The sequence below is a fragment of the Gallinula chloropus genome (genome assembly GCF_964237585.1).
Source record: "Gallinula chloropus genome assembly, chromosome: 5".
NCBI classification, from domain to species: domain Eukaryota; kingdom Metazoa; phylum Chordata; class Aves; order Gruiformes; family Rallidae; genus Gallinula; species Gallinula chloropus.
In genome coordinates, this window is record NC_140090.1 from 58,794,877 (window position 1) to 58,810,472 (window position 15,596).

The 15,596-nt window shown below is 37.8% G+C and overlaps 1 protein-coding gene across 1 annotated transcript in view; it reads right to left on the minus strand.

Moving 5' to 3' along the window:
* KAT6B (lysine acetyltransferase 6B) overlaps positions 1–15,596 on the minus strand; it is a gene marked incomplete at its 5' end in the record, with an annotated part of 104,880 nt that overhangs the window by 51,775 nt on the left and 37,509 nt on the right.

A 15,596-nucleotide genomic window follows, 5' to 3' on the forward strand; every position in this document is an offset into this window, starting at 1 on the left:
CAGGATGAAAACACTAGATTAGACAGAACAGTTATCCATTCTAGTCTGATGCATCTCATCAGCCATGATACAGAATTACAAAACCCCAAAACTACACAACTCCCCCAAAAAAGCCCAAACAACATGCAAATCTCCCAATGTCTGGAAGCAATAAACAGAGAAAGTCTTAAGAACAGGAAATAAATTTGTATCAAATCTTTCTAATTTGCTAAACAACAAACTATCAGAGATTAAACATCCCAAAATAGTTTCTGCAGTAAATTTTAGAGCTTTAATGAAGCTTCTTACCTGCACCATTCAAAATATTAATGTATTAATGCCTACATCAACGTATCTATAAACAGATACATAATAAATAAAATTATGTGCAACATTCTTCAAGCAGGGTACTCAAACAATAGAGTACCTTCCCTGACTGGCTTCTACCAGCTACTATCAAAGCTGCTCAAAAATAAAAAATTTCTTTTGCAAATTCATAGTTTCCTGACTTAGCTAACCAACACTTTAAGGTTTATATATCAAATTAATTTGTTGTTTTAACCTTCAATTTTCACATTTCCACTCTATGCCAGAATACTTCAAAAGGTGACAATTTTTGGCCTACAAATCTGTATTCCACTACAGTTCTGGGGAGTGGTGAGCGATTGTTTTTAAGGGCATTCTTGAGAAGGCATCATTTCCATGCAGGTATACCTTAAATCGCAACACAACATAATACAGAAATACTCCAAGTAGGGTTAGGCTTTAGGATCACTTAAATCAAGCAGCAGATTCCAAAGAACACTGACACCAGCAATGTGAAGGTGCCCTACCCAGCCAAGAGGAGTCCACACATCCTTACCCTAGCCAAGACACTTTTGTAGAAAATTTTTTTTTTAAAGCTTAATCGTCAGAAGGTTTGGTTGCTGTTCATCTGCTCACAGTCCAATTACTGGAATACTGACATACTTGTATATCCCAAACAACATACACTGAAGACAGCCAGAACCAAAAAACTTCTAATTACAGCAATGGCTATTCCATAAGCTACAACATAGAAGTGCAGTAAAACTAATAGGAACAAATTAAATTGCTACCTGTAAAAAAATAATTGTCCAAATTATAAAACTGTCAGTTTTCCTATTTAGTCATGCTTTAATTTTTTTTAATTATTGATATTCTATAATTCAATAGATCCACCTCATCATTATAAAAAAGACTTGTATTTTGAACAAAATTATAACAACCACCCCCCCCATAAACTACACCAATAACTATCACCAGAAAAACGGTCCAGAGCTATCCAACACAACTGTTCATTTGCAGCAGCACAGTGCTTAACTGTTACTTAAACTTTAATACAGACAATTTTAAAAGAAACATTATTCTTTCACCAGAATCCAAGAAAAATCTCCTCTTGGCACCCACACCATTCTCTTTCCCTTTGACATAACAGTGCTTTAGCCATTTCAGAAAGCCTCGCTCTGATAAATAATTTACAAAACATCTCATATCATTCATGTAATGAAACAAATCCTGGTCCACAATCTCATTTATCTTTCCTAGATTTTTTTACTTGCTCTAGGAAAAGACATGGCCATTAGCCAACATTCATTTACTTCCCTATTTCACCCCACTCCCCCCCCCCCTTTTTTTTTTAACTGAAGGTAAAATAAAGGACAAAGGTTGTTGGCAGTTCAGGCTACAAAGACTGATGTTCCCATAGCAAACCTAATAATAGAGAGCTTGCAAATCCTATCACTTCACACACAAGTTTAAGAAACTTACAGGGCTCCAGTACATATTTTGAAGCCATTTCCATTAATAACTGTATTACTAGGTCTGAGCTCTGAGCTACTCAAAGTTAAGAATACACACATTCAAGCCCAGTAAACAAAACGTAGTTTCAAACTGCTTTAGCCTGGACATTCAAAGCAAATCCTGCATTCATACTGGTAGTATTATTTCTAGCTCACAGCTACCTCAATTAGGACAAACTGAGCTTCGGGTTGCATTTTTTGTTTGAATTTTTTTTTTTTTGGTTTGGTTTTTTGACTGGGTCAGAACATAATCCAAAACAGAAGCATCTCTTACCTGTATCTCTTTTCATAATAATTAGTTTCTAAAGTATCATTATCTTCTGAAAACCAGTAATTAGTCACCAGAAAGTTTAATTCCATTTCATGTCCTAGAGGAACTAGCATGGACAGCTATTCAATGCTGCAATACCTAATACTAGGTGAACCAGTGATATTTTTCTTGGTTTTTCAATCTCAGTTTAAAAGGAAAATAACTTTTTTATGTAATATTTAAGAACCACAATATTAATTGTATTACAAAAAACTTTCACAGTATGGTGCCTGCTCTGTCACTGAAGATAGGTCTGAATAATGCTTAACCCATAAACATATTATTTCTTCAGCAAAGTTAATAAGCTGAGAAGAATTCTTCATTCCTTTAATTGTAGGAAGAAGGTAAATTATAACTTTCAAAAGGGTTTTGTTTTCTGGGTCACTAGAAATTGTACATCCAAATGTAAAAAGCTGCCATGCTCAAATAACTGTGTTTCCAATTGCAGTATGGGTAAATTTGCAGAAAATGCATATACTATGCCAACATGCAGTTGCATCCAGGAACTGAAGTCTCAATAAAAATGGTCAGGCAATACAATTTAAAAAAAAGAAAAAAAGCTTGTGTATGTATACACACAGCCCATAGAGCAACAACATGCCATCAACTCTGCACCTGTAAACAGGCTATTTTACTTTCTAATTAGAAATTGAATGATACCCAGGCATCATACATCCAACCACCATAGTCCATCAATCCTCTAAATAGCATTAAAACCAAATATCACATCATTATATTTTTACTGTCAGCAATCCTTTTGGCTTAGAAACCCTTGTGATGCATGCACTATGATCACCTCTCCAAATTTATATTCTTAGTTTCCCTACAGGAAAAAAAGGATTACGTTATAAAATGCAGTATTTAAATTTCTCGAATGTATACAAGTTTTTAACAGATGCCATTGCTTCACACTGACAAATCAATTAGAGTTTGGTAGGAGATACCTATTTAATCCTGCTACATATATAGTACAAAAGTTAAGCCAGGCTTTGTTTGGGTTTTGGGTTGGTTTTTTTTTTTTAAAAACGTTCTCAATGGGAGTCTCAAATGTACACACCCACACAGCCACACACACCCCCATTCCCTTCAGGCAAAAATGCAGAGACAAAATTATAAACAACCAGTGACTGCAGCTGATCAGAACACCATCATAAAAGCAGTGTGAACCTGAACAGCTATTGCAGGCTCTGTTTTCAAAAGACCGACTTATTAAAAAGAGTATCACAGACTATTTAGGTGGCCTTAGTCAGTGTCTCTGCTTTAGGCATTATATAAATCCTTGCTCTGATCCTATAAATGCACCATCTTCCTAAAGAGGGCACTAACAAGATGAAAGTAGTAGTAAGGTCTGCATCTCAGTTACTTGCAACAGAAACCTGGTATACCATACACACTTTTCTTTGTGCTACATAAAAGACCCCACAAACAAACCAAAACTATCAGAACAAGTATTATATCCAAGTGCTTGCCATTAACTAAAAGGGAAATGCTGAACACCATCAGATAGCCACATTTGAAATCCACTGCCTTGCATCAAGAGGATAATGCAAACCCATTAATCATTTCACCTTACTGCGTCCACATATAGTCAACCCAAGTGATGGGAGAAAGATTTCTGAACTGTTCACCCATCATGCAAAGCAGGAATGCATCCACAGCAAAACAAATCATGGGGATCTGAGGATGCTGGAGAGGGCAAGGGGAGACTGCGAGTTGGCACAGCAAGTAAGATGCAGAAAGGCAGCATCACAGTTCATCCTCTTGCATGCATCTAATATATAGTAAAAAAGGATGGAAGAGCAACCACCCACATAACAAAGAGGAAATGCACAACTGACAACATTCACATTAAATAATCTAAAATATCATCCAGCTTTAGCATCTGACAGAGCAGAAGGAACAGTGACTTAAAAAGCAGAAATTGCTGTTTCCAGATTACTGCAGTAATTAGAAAAAAACGTGGGCTACTCAAGGAATACTGTGAGGTCTTCAAGTGGAAGGAGGATACTAGCCCCATGTCCACAGGCTGGGAAGGACTCAAAGTGCCCCAGGTATCAGTGGAGCACTGGATACTACAGCAACCCTACCTTTACTAAGTTCAGGTTCCTCCAACCCACTACCCCAAATCTTTATTTTGGATTAGTCAACATTCCCAAAATGTAATTTCATAACATTTATAAGTTTAAACCCATTTTAGACAAGATTTGTGATTATCCTAATGCTTAAGACTGTTTTCACTAAAAAATTTACAAAAGTTTGTATACTAAATTTTATTATGTATTCAGTCACTTCAGAAAACAACAGAAAAACCATGCTTAGTAAGGTTGTGCTAAAAATTAATATTAAAGATAACAAAAATACTGGATTTAGTAACTTAAGTGTTCTGTAATTGATTTAAAAAGAGAAACATGCATTTCAACAATTTAGCATAGTTTAGAGATTCTGCAACATTAAGGACCTACTATCCTTACTGCTTTCTGAGTCTTCACATATGCTGCAACCCCCAAGATTGGTCTACATAAATGTCATAATATTTTAGAAATAACCACTTAGTATTAGCATTTAGTTATACTCGTATAGTTTCCACATTTAAGCAAACACTTAAAAGTAATTTATGCAAACAGGAAATGATTTTATTTATTTAAAAAAATCACAGCTATCTATTTCGAGAAACTAACAGGCTTTGCCCTGGATAAAATGAATCCTTGATAAAAACTCCACTGCACTTCTATACCTGTTGCCAAAATTTGTCTCAAAACTCTACCCCAAAACCCCAGATTTTTTCCTACTGCAACTTCTGTGCTTGCGGAATTTATGTACACATCTGACTATAGTTGTAATTCCCATGAACTTCTTAAAAGCACTTAGCATGTTCTAATATCCCACTCCCAAAAAGTCACATTAAATCCTGGAAAGTTTAATTTTGGAGCACGCAAAGTTACTCACAGCTATAAATCTTACTTAAAGTATTGATATAGCACTCCGAGGCTTTAAATAGATTGTCTAAAAACTGTTAGGCACTAGTTGTGCACACACAATTATGGTTTTAAGTGCTAGTCTCATTAAATGTTCTATACACATTAAAAGAAATGAAAAGTTTCACTCAAATTCCCAAGAAATTTAAATTGGAACAGTAAACCAAAAACCTCTGTTCGCATTTGGAACTGGCTTTTCAGAAACACCTCAATGTCTTCTGACAATATGCTGGAAGACACAATCTTATGCCCAGTGCACAAGCTTAGACCTCTCTTACCCTATTAATAGAAACAGAAGACAAGTACTTTCATGGTTAAGAGAATAAAAAGGCAAGTTTTACTGAAAACTGAAACTTTGACAACCTTCCCTAGGTTGTTCTGGTCCCAGTCTTCACCTTACCTCAATTACTTAACTATTTACAGCCTTAGGAAGGCCAGAATCAACAAACTTGTTTTGTCAGAATACCTGTACTTTAACAAAGGACCTTCAGGGCGATCTGGGTTGGTCGGTTTGTTTGGTGGTTATGTTTTTCCCATCACATCATAATTTGGGAAAAAAAAAAAATGTAGTTTCTGACTAAGAAATACCACCACTACCACCCGAAAATATTATTTTTTAAAAAGTTAATACTGAAAAAAAAAAAAACCCTGAATGAGCCACAGGTACTGATTTCTAGTCTCAGCTGCTGAAGCAGTTGTTCTGGATCACCAGTAAAGCAAGGTATTTGAATACTGTCTGCTGCAATCCCCTTATTGCACCCATTCTGTGAGTTAAAAAATGATAAATAAATAAGCTTACTTTCCAGATATGAAAAAAGTCCTTCATGTTTCAGGAACTAGTTATTATAAGGTAAGCTAAGTGTTTGTTTAGTTGGCTTTTTTTCATAAGCAATTTCTCAATGATAGCTGTCCAGTAGATCCCACGTTAGCTCTACAGTACCTCACAGATATCACACGGTACACAATAACTCAAATGATGGTAAAAACATGCTGACAGGCTATTACTGCAGAAGTGTGAAAACATCAGACTTGCTACAAACCTTAATGTAGGTCCTATACATTCAGAGAGCACAAAGCTGAAGTCAGTTTAAGGGCAGTTCCAAGAAAAGAGGGCAGTCCAGGGTGCCAAATTTCATCACAACTTTAAGTCAAATATATAAAAATATATTTATATATAAATTGTATAAACAGTGTGTGCTGAGAAAGAAGCTTCTCTTCTTTCAAAAAGTAAATCATCTCGCTGTAATACGGGTTTATCATCTCTTTTGCTCTGTAAAACTGGGACCCTTACTCCAGAGTGGCCTCTGCTCACACCCTGGTGCTGTACTTTTAAAGGGTATGTCTGTAGGGAAATTATGATATACAACTTGTCAGAGATACATAAATTATCCAAAACTGAGAAGATTAAAACCCTTTATGTCCTCCTAGATTCACATACCCCAAAGGCATCTAACTGCAACAACAATACTAGATTTCAGAGTTTGAATCACATTCTTGCAGGTCCCTGACCTCCCCTTTGTGCGCACACACTGAGCAATCTGGTGAAGAATACCAGAACACTGGTGAAGATCATGAGGGGGCAATGAAAAATATGGCTAAGCCTACAATGCCAACTTGTATGTTTAGAAATTTCTCTCCCAGAGTGTTTTAACTCTCTCTTACACAAAAATATATCATCAACCTCCCTGAACACAGTGTATCCACAATGTATCCCACTTGAACACAGCTCCCCACATCACTTTGCGTGCCTTAGTATTAACCTCATCAGCCAAGCATTATCACTACAGCTGATGGAACTGAACAGACAAAAAGCTAACCTGCATCTTCATGAACAAGCACCGTCACAAGGAAGGCATCCATAAAACTGCATACACTATTGGACAGTTTTATAAACATAGTTTCTATTTTTAAGTTAGTGAAAGAAGCATTCCTGCTCCCTATTCCCAACAGGGAAACAACACAATGCAGAACAGGGGAGCTTGCAACAATTACTACTTAAAAAACGGAATGCAACTTCAGCTTCCAAAAGTCTCTTTTCCTTACAACTTGAAAAACAACAGTAAAAGTAAAATTTTATCTCAAATAAGACTTTTGTTGTTTCATATAATAGTACAAGGTATTAGAACCAAAACCAAAACCTAATTTCAATTTATTAAAGTTGCTTCATCTGTATTCAAGAAATCAGCTAAGATTGGTGTTCTGCATAGTGAATATTACTCAATATGCAGGGAAGAAGAAACTCAGATCAAATAAGCCACAAAAACCTCAAAAAAACACACACATACTTTTTCTAGAAAGGATTTTTTTTTCATTTGCCCCAGTCCTCTTAAACTCCATATAACCCCAAATGCATTTGTGTTTTCTTTGCAGTTCAGATCCACTGAAAATTTAAAATCCATTTTCTGTTGAAAAACCACCCCCAATAGCACAGGATACATCTGGAGAAGGGTGCGAAGCAGCAGCTCAAAGTACATAAGAATTTTCTACCCCTCTGGAGGCTCAACATTAATTCTGAACAGAATCAATCTAAAGCCTCAACACTTACAGAAGGGAGGCTTTCAAACAACAATCCTGGTTTAATAGACACACAAGACTACTGCATACAGCCTAAACACCCCAGCTTGGGTTTGTGTAGGCCCTGCTATCATTTCAGAAGTTAATGAACTAGGATACTTATTTAAATTGTACCCCTTCTGTGACTTTTGTCAAATCCTGTAGCAGCACTTCAGGAGAAAAAAAGGCTTCTCCCCCTGAATAGTAGGGAATTTGTTATTTCCCATATAGGTTTCCTGCTTTGGTCCTGGCACCTGGGACTAAACAAGTAAAAAAATATTTACCTTTCCATTATACTCATCATAATAGGTTAATGATAATAATAGAAGTTCTGTAACCAAGACTGTCAATATAACTGGGCTATAAAGAGGGTTATCCATAAGCCCTCCTGCATTCTTCCCTGTGAGATTACAGTCCAACCACAGACCCCACCACTAGAGCAAGTACTTACATAGGTATATGCCTACCAGCCAGGCTATAACTAACTCAAGAAAAAATGCATCCTATGTACACTACGGTTTCCTAGCTGCATCTTCCTGTAATTCTGAAGACCATTATCTACATTGTGCAAATCTAACCATGGGCCAAGCAGTCTTCAAACTTCCTGAAACTGTCTCTTTCCATGGTTTTCAGGAAGTTAGTTTAGTAATTTCAGCTACAATGGTACCCGTGGTAATATATTCTCTTCAAGAGAACACATTTATAAACTTTATCTATCAAACAAGAGACTGAAAAGACCATGTATCTATCATCAGTACTGCATGTAGGCAATGTTTTCCAATTCCACATTTAACTACTATGTATTTTGCTCCTTTCTTTTACCTTCTGCAACATATCCATGAGGAATTAATTCAAAATGTATTTCTAAGTTAGAGTTTTGTCGTGGTTTCACCCTGGCTGAGGGCCAAGATCCAGGCAGCTGCCTGCTCCTTAAAGGAAAAGAGCAGGGGAAGAGGGAAGGGGTGGGGGGGGAAGAGGTAAGGGAAGGGAAAAGGAAGGGGCAAATAACCCCAAAACCAAGAAATAAGAGGCCCGTGGGTTGGGATAAGGATAGGTTACTAAGATAACAGAAAGATACAATATAACAATGCTAACAGGACTTTAGAGCAAGAATATATGAAGCTGTTGATACACAATGCAGTTTCTCACCAAACCACACAACTCAGGTCGTGCCATCCAGAGCAGTCCCAGAACCCGACCGTCCCCCAAGAACTGCGCGTCCCGGAGCCGCCCCCAGCCTTCCTCCCGTCAGCCCCTGATATCCTGGGCAGGACGTAATTGGTGTGGAATACTCTCTTTGGTCAGCTCGGTCACCTGTCCTGGCTTCGCCCCTCCTTTCTCATGAAGAGCTGAGAAAGTCCTTGACTGTCTGACAGCAATTAACAACATCAGGGTGTTATCAGCACTACTCCCATTTTAACTCCCAAACACAGCATTCCATCCACTGTTACAAATGAATTTAACTCCATCCTGACCAAAACCAGGACATTATCCACCCTTTATTCCATGCCATTTACGTCATCACCAAATCCAACCATTTCTTTTGGGTATAACCAATTTTTTGTTTCAGACACACATATATGTATGTACACATGTATACGCACACATGTGCATACAGGTATTATTCCCTTAGTCTATGGACCATTCCTCTGAATTTGTTGAGTGAATGAACATTTAGTCCATGACGATTTTCAGGCTTCATTTGTCGTAACAGTCTCTCATGGTGTCAGTATGCACCATTGGATCGTTGCATGCTGCATCTCGGGCTCTCAACCAATACACCTGACATGGTCCATGTTCATAGTCTGTGAATCAAAGATGTTCACTTTCAAAGGGAAGGAGGAAAAAGTTCTTGAAACACCAGGTCTTGGTCCCGTCATCATGGCACTCTTCCTTCATTGACTTGTATGACTCCGGCTGTAACTCCATTGGTACAACATACAACAACATACAGCAATAATAGCAATAATGAATGTACAGTAATGGGTTATTTAGCAATTATTATAATACAATCTCTACCTCATTAATTATATTGGCTATTCTCACCTAAAATCAAATCCCTTTGAGGTACACATCGAACTTCTCCATCCTTCTGCATTACCCACCAAGTACAACTAGGTCCTTGAGCAAAAACAATCCCAGACATGGGTTTACCTTTGCCCGAAGCAGGGATGACCCAAACCGTCTTCCCTAATACCAAAACCAGGACATCTTCATATGCACCACTGGGACTCTGTCTCCTTCTACAGTACATGGAAATTTTGACTGGTCAGGACCAGCTTGATTGGTGGATCCCCTAGGGTTAACTAACCACGTGGCTTTGGCTAAATGTGTATCCCAATGTTTGAATGTTCCACCACCCATCGCTTTCAGGGTAGTCTTTAAGAGCCCATTATATCGTTCAATTTTCCCAGAGGCTGGTGCATGATAAGGAATGTGGTACACCCACTCAATGCCATGCTCTTTGGCCCAGGTGTCTATGAGAGCATTTCGGAAATGAGTCCTGTTGTCTGACTCGATTCTTTCTGGGGTGCCGTGTCGCCATAGAACTTGCCTTTCAAGGCCCAGGATTGTATTCTGGGCAGTGGCATGGGGTACAGGATATGTTTCTAGCCAGCCGGTAGTTGCCTCCACCATTGTAAGCACATAACGCTTACCATGCTGGTGCGTGGGAGGGTGATGTAATCAATCTGCCAGGCCTCCCCATATCTGTATTTCATCCACCGTCCTCCATACCAAAGGGGCTTCAACCGCTTCGCTTGCTTGATTGTGGCACACGTCTCACATTCATGGATAACTTGTGCCATAGCATCCATGGTTAAGTCCACCCCTCGATCTCGAGCCCATCTATATGTTGCATCTCTCCCTTGATGACCTGAGGAATCATGAGCCCATCAAGCTAGGAATAATTCACCTTTACGTTGCCAGTCTAGATCTACCTGAGCCACTTCAATCCTAGCAGCCTTATCTACCTGATGGTTGTTTTGATGTTCCTCCATGGCCCGACTCTTAGGTACATGGGCATCGACATGACATACCTTTACAACAAGCTTCTCTAACCGGGCAGCAATATCTTGCCATAAGTCAGCAGTCCATATGGGTTTGCCTCTACGATGCCAGTTGTTCTTTTTCCACTTTTGCAACCAACCCCACACAGCATTGACTACCATCCATGAATCAGTATAAAGGTAGAGCATCGGCCACTTTTCTCTCTCAGCAATGTCCAGGGCTAACTGGATGGCTTTCACCTCAGTGAACTGGCTTGATTCACCTTTTCCTTCAGTGGCTTCTGCTACTCGTCTTGTAGGACTCCATACAGCAGCTTTCCATCTTCAATGCTTTCCCACAAGGCGACAGGAGCCATCAGTGAAAAGGGCATATTGCTTCTCATTCTCTGGCAGTTTGTTGTAAGGTGGGGGGGCTTCTTCAGCCCGTGTTACCTCCTCATCCTTTGGTGACATCCCAAAATCTTTGCTTTCAGGACAGTCTGTGATCACTTCCACAATTCCTGGGCGATTAGGGTTTCCTATTCGAGATGTAAGAAACTGATGTCTTCAGACACATCCAAAAGGATATTTCAATAACAGTTGAAATTAGAAGGGCTAAAAATCTTTCCAACTCCAAACAGTGTCTTTTCTGTTCCCTTGCTTACCTACTATGAGACCAACAACTAGTTCAGAATTTAGTTCGAGTAGTATTTTTTTATATCAACCTCTTCAACCTAGCACACAACTTCAAGTGTACTAACAAAAGCCTTGCTTTTCTTCATTCCCACTCTGCAGTAGGCTGTGGACTCCCATGCACCCATATGAAACCATTACTGCAGATCCAACCAAGCAGATTATACCTAAAGTTGCATTTCTCCTTACATAGCAATCATCAGTTTAAGTATGAGTTCACCTTCCAAGTGATACCCTTGCTTTTTATCTGGCCCAAATTTTTGTTTTTCCAAAGCATTAAGACTTTTCACTCTTCATGCCTTCCCCAAAACTCAATCCTTTAAATCTATCTAGATGTCTTAAGAGCATTACACATTCCTCTCACCACACACACTCCATCACTGTCACAGAAACAATGCACTTCAGCCCCAAAACAATGGCCCATCATTATCATCCTCATCACAATATCTACTATACCATCAACCACAACACAACCTATTTTTGTTTACAATATGTAGTTAAAACCAAACAGTATCCACACGACTGGTATGTAACCTTTCCAAGAATCTCACCTTTAGGAACACTTCTAGGTATTCATTCAGATGGTAATTACATATGTATCTAGCTTTCTATGATCCTGCTCATCACTTGTTTATTTCCACCTTTTCTTCAGGTATCTCAGTTTCTTCCAAACTTTTTGTCATGGAATATATCTGGATTTTGTCACACAGTTCTTTGAATGGAATTGCATTTCTTAACCCCAAATTCTACTTTCACAAGTAACCACAAGTGGGTAAGCAGTGGTGCAATTAACGGAACAGGTACGTCAATGATCCCATTGACATATCTATTTTTACATTCTTTAGGGAAAGTATTGCTTTTAAGCAGATTAAGTAAACTCCAACAGGAGAAGCACAGACTTCATTGCCATAATATTATGTTTACTCAGATGTTTGTATATATGCATATTTTTATTCATAACTTATTACCAAAGTCATCCTACATAAATGTGTATAAATGTTTGCAGTGTGGCACAGGATAATTATTAGTTGTCTTGATGCTAATTGCTCAGTGAAAATGTTTAATTGCATATTAAATTGATCATATGCATATTTTATTTAGTTTACTCTTTGGGGCAAGTTTACTGTCAGCACTATATAGATTTGAGTAACACCGTAAGATAAACAGAAGTAGAGCTTCATGAGACTGGGTTGACGTTTGAAATGGGGTTTTCAATAAAAGAGAGTCCCGTTTTACCTCAAGGTGAAGCAGCTGAATTTGTGCACAAATTCAAGAAATATCCTGCCCAGCTGCCTCACATATCTGAAGGGAAAAATATTAGGAACAAAGCAAAATTATTATGGCTGCTAATTCTACATCAGGATATGGGATAATAGAACTATTTAGTTAGATGCCTTTCACTGATGAAATTATGAAATGGAAAAATTAAGAAAGAGAGCTATAATTTGGATTCGTTGTGGAGGTGGGTTTTTTGTTTGGGGTTTTTTTTGGTTGGTTGGTTGGTTGACATCCTCTCTACTTGAACAATTATTTCATAATAAAAATAATATCACTGTAAATAATGTAATAGCTTCTTTTATTTAGACCCGAGTAATAGAAAATTACGATGTCTAAATATCTATATTCCTAAGGGCAATATATAACCAGTAATTAGGCCACTAACCTTTCTGTTGCTGACTCACTGTTTTGTATTTGGTAAAAACACCAGCACTAAGGTGCTGCTCCACCAGGTGAGCTACAGAGCAATACAAGTAATAAAAATATATTTCTCATTATTTTAAATTAAAGTAACTCCTGGTTTCATTTCTGAACAGGAAAAAAGCTGAACAAATAGCTGATTAAATGCCAACAGCTTCTCCCACCTCCAAACAGGAACTGAACTTTACTCGAGAGCAGAAAATCAGTTTATTTAACATCCAAGACACTAAAAACACTTGCAGGAGTTTACTTTCACAAGCCATCGATCAAGACACAATGCCACTGAAAATCTGCCAGATTAGTAAAATACATACAGTGTACTTTACACATGAGCTACCAGAATAGCAGTTTTTCACTTGACCAAGTGCTGAAACCCATGGCAGAAGGATAATAAAGGTGAATAGGCAAAGCAGCTCTATACCCCAAGGAGATACTTAAGACATCGGCATTTTGAACAAATGAAAGAGATTCCTCTGTTAGTCTTTGCTTCTTCATACCTATAGGTATTGTTCAAAAGTGGTATTCTGTGAAGAAATTGAAACACACACTCAAAATCAAAATGTGATTTTATTAAAAACCCAGGTCACTGTAGTTCATTTTACAAATACAGTAAAATTATCTCTGCGTTAGAATATAACGATGCATTGATAACTAGTCATGGTATGTAAACCAGAGCTCCAACGGCTCAGAACAAAAACAGTAAATATTTCACAGAAGACCAGCTCCTCTTAGGAAAGTTTCCAAGTAGGCCTATTAAATAAAGTTAAATGAAAGAGTCTTAAAGGAAACAAGCTTGACATTTACGTTCAACTATTACAACAGGAGGGGAAAAAAAGTATTGCAGCAATTTGTATGGCATAGCTTCTGGAAACAAATCTAGTCAGACCAAAACCAGTGTTGCAGAGCTTATCTTCTACATTATTTCAAAGTCCATAGTATTAGAGACCCATATTTCAAAGACCTGTGAAGTCCAAAAGCCATTGTCTGTCCCACCAATAATATTAAATTGCCATGCTACTCAAGAAAAGTGTACAAGCAAGAATTCATGCAATAAAAAAAAATAAAAAAAAAAAAGAGAGAGAGACATGAGAAAGGTCACAAAGTTCAGTCAGCCAGCAGGTTGGTTACTGCAATTTTTTGAGGGATTGTTGACCAGTGCTTCAAGGTGACTATGGTCAGTGCTGTGCCACAAAAAATGGGGCAACTATATTGCTGATAGCCTACAGAAGATGGTAAGAAACCTCCACTCCAACAAAAAGGCATAACTGAAGGAAAAAAATATTTAAAAAAAATCATCACTTAGCAAATAAATCTAACAAAGCTATTGGATCATGTCCAAGTTTGAAACTGAAGTCTTCTAGCATCTGCTTTCCTCCAACATTGGCAGGAGTTATTTAATATAATAGGAAGCTGTTCCTGTTCACTTCCATTCAGTAACAGAACAAAGTAATGAAATAACCTGTACCTACAGCATCATTCCCTGTTAAGGGCCACTACCCATTAAAACAGAAGTCTTAGCTAGGACTGGTGGTAGTTTCATTATTACAGATTTTTTGTACCATGAAAGCACTGTCTTTGATCTAATTCCAAATGAGTGCAGAGCACATCTGGGACAAGACACACAGATGTAAACATACTGCATGTAAAACATACTGCAGGAATCCACTTCATGAGAAAGTTTACTGTGCAGGGATTTTTCCTTTGTCTCTTCCTTCAATGCAGGAGAAAATGTGATATCCTAATAATGGAGAAGAGGTTTCAGTATATAACTCACTGAACTGCCTTTTGGACCGGATTAACCCGTAAGGCCAAGGGACAAGCAAACAAGTAGGTCAATTTTTCACTTCACGTATTCACTGTTCAGCTGTTCTAGCACTAGCAGTTCTGACCTTAATCTCTTGCAAGGAAACCTGCAATTCTGATGCCTCAGATTCTACATATTTTAGGCTCTCCTATATGCTAGTGTGAGAAAAATAACTCTTACCCAGTCAGCAGTAGCAAGTCTCCACTGGATATCAAGGCAGAAGTAAGGAGATCAGCTACACTATTTCTATACAGTCCAAATTCAAGTATTGTATAGAGCTCTTGTCCTGTGGTGGATTAATTCTCTAGCATTTAAAATGCTTACAACTAAACATCTATCACTTTTGCAAAAATGAAAAAAATACACGTGTTCTTTAACAGCAAAGTACTTCAAATGAGTAATAAAATTTAGGATGGGCAGTATAAATTGTACAGAAAGTCCTGTGGAGGCTTAAAATTCTGCTTGAGATACATACTCCACTGCTGTCGGAGTTGTGCCGCTGACGTCAAAGCGGTTTGAAATACAAGATATCATTCCCTCAGTGTTTAAATTTCTTACAAAATTTTCTCTGAATGGGCCATTTAGAGGGCGCTCAACTTTAAGCAAAAAACTATTAATTTTACTATATGGGAAATAAGACACATTTGCAGCCCAAGTTAGTTTCCTGTAAAGTTTATTTGAATGGTTTCCATTTTGAAACACGAGGTTCACATTAACTGACCAATAAAAAAAGCATATATTTAATGTTGCAAATGCAATTGGGTAATATATTAATAG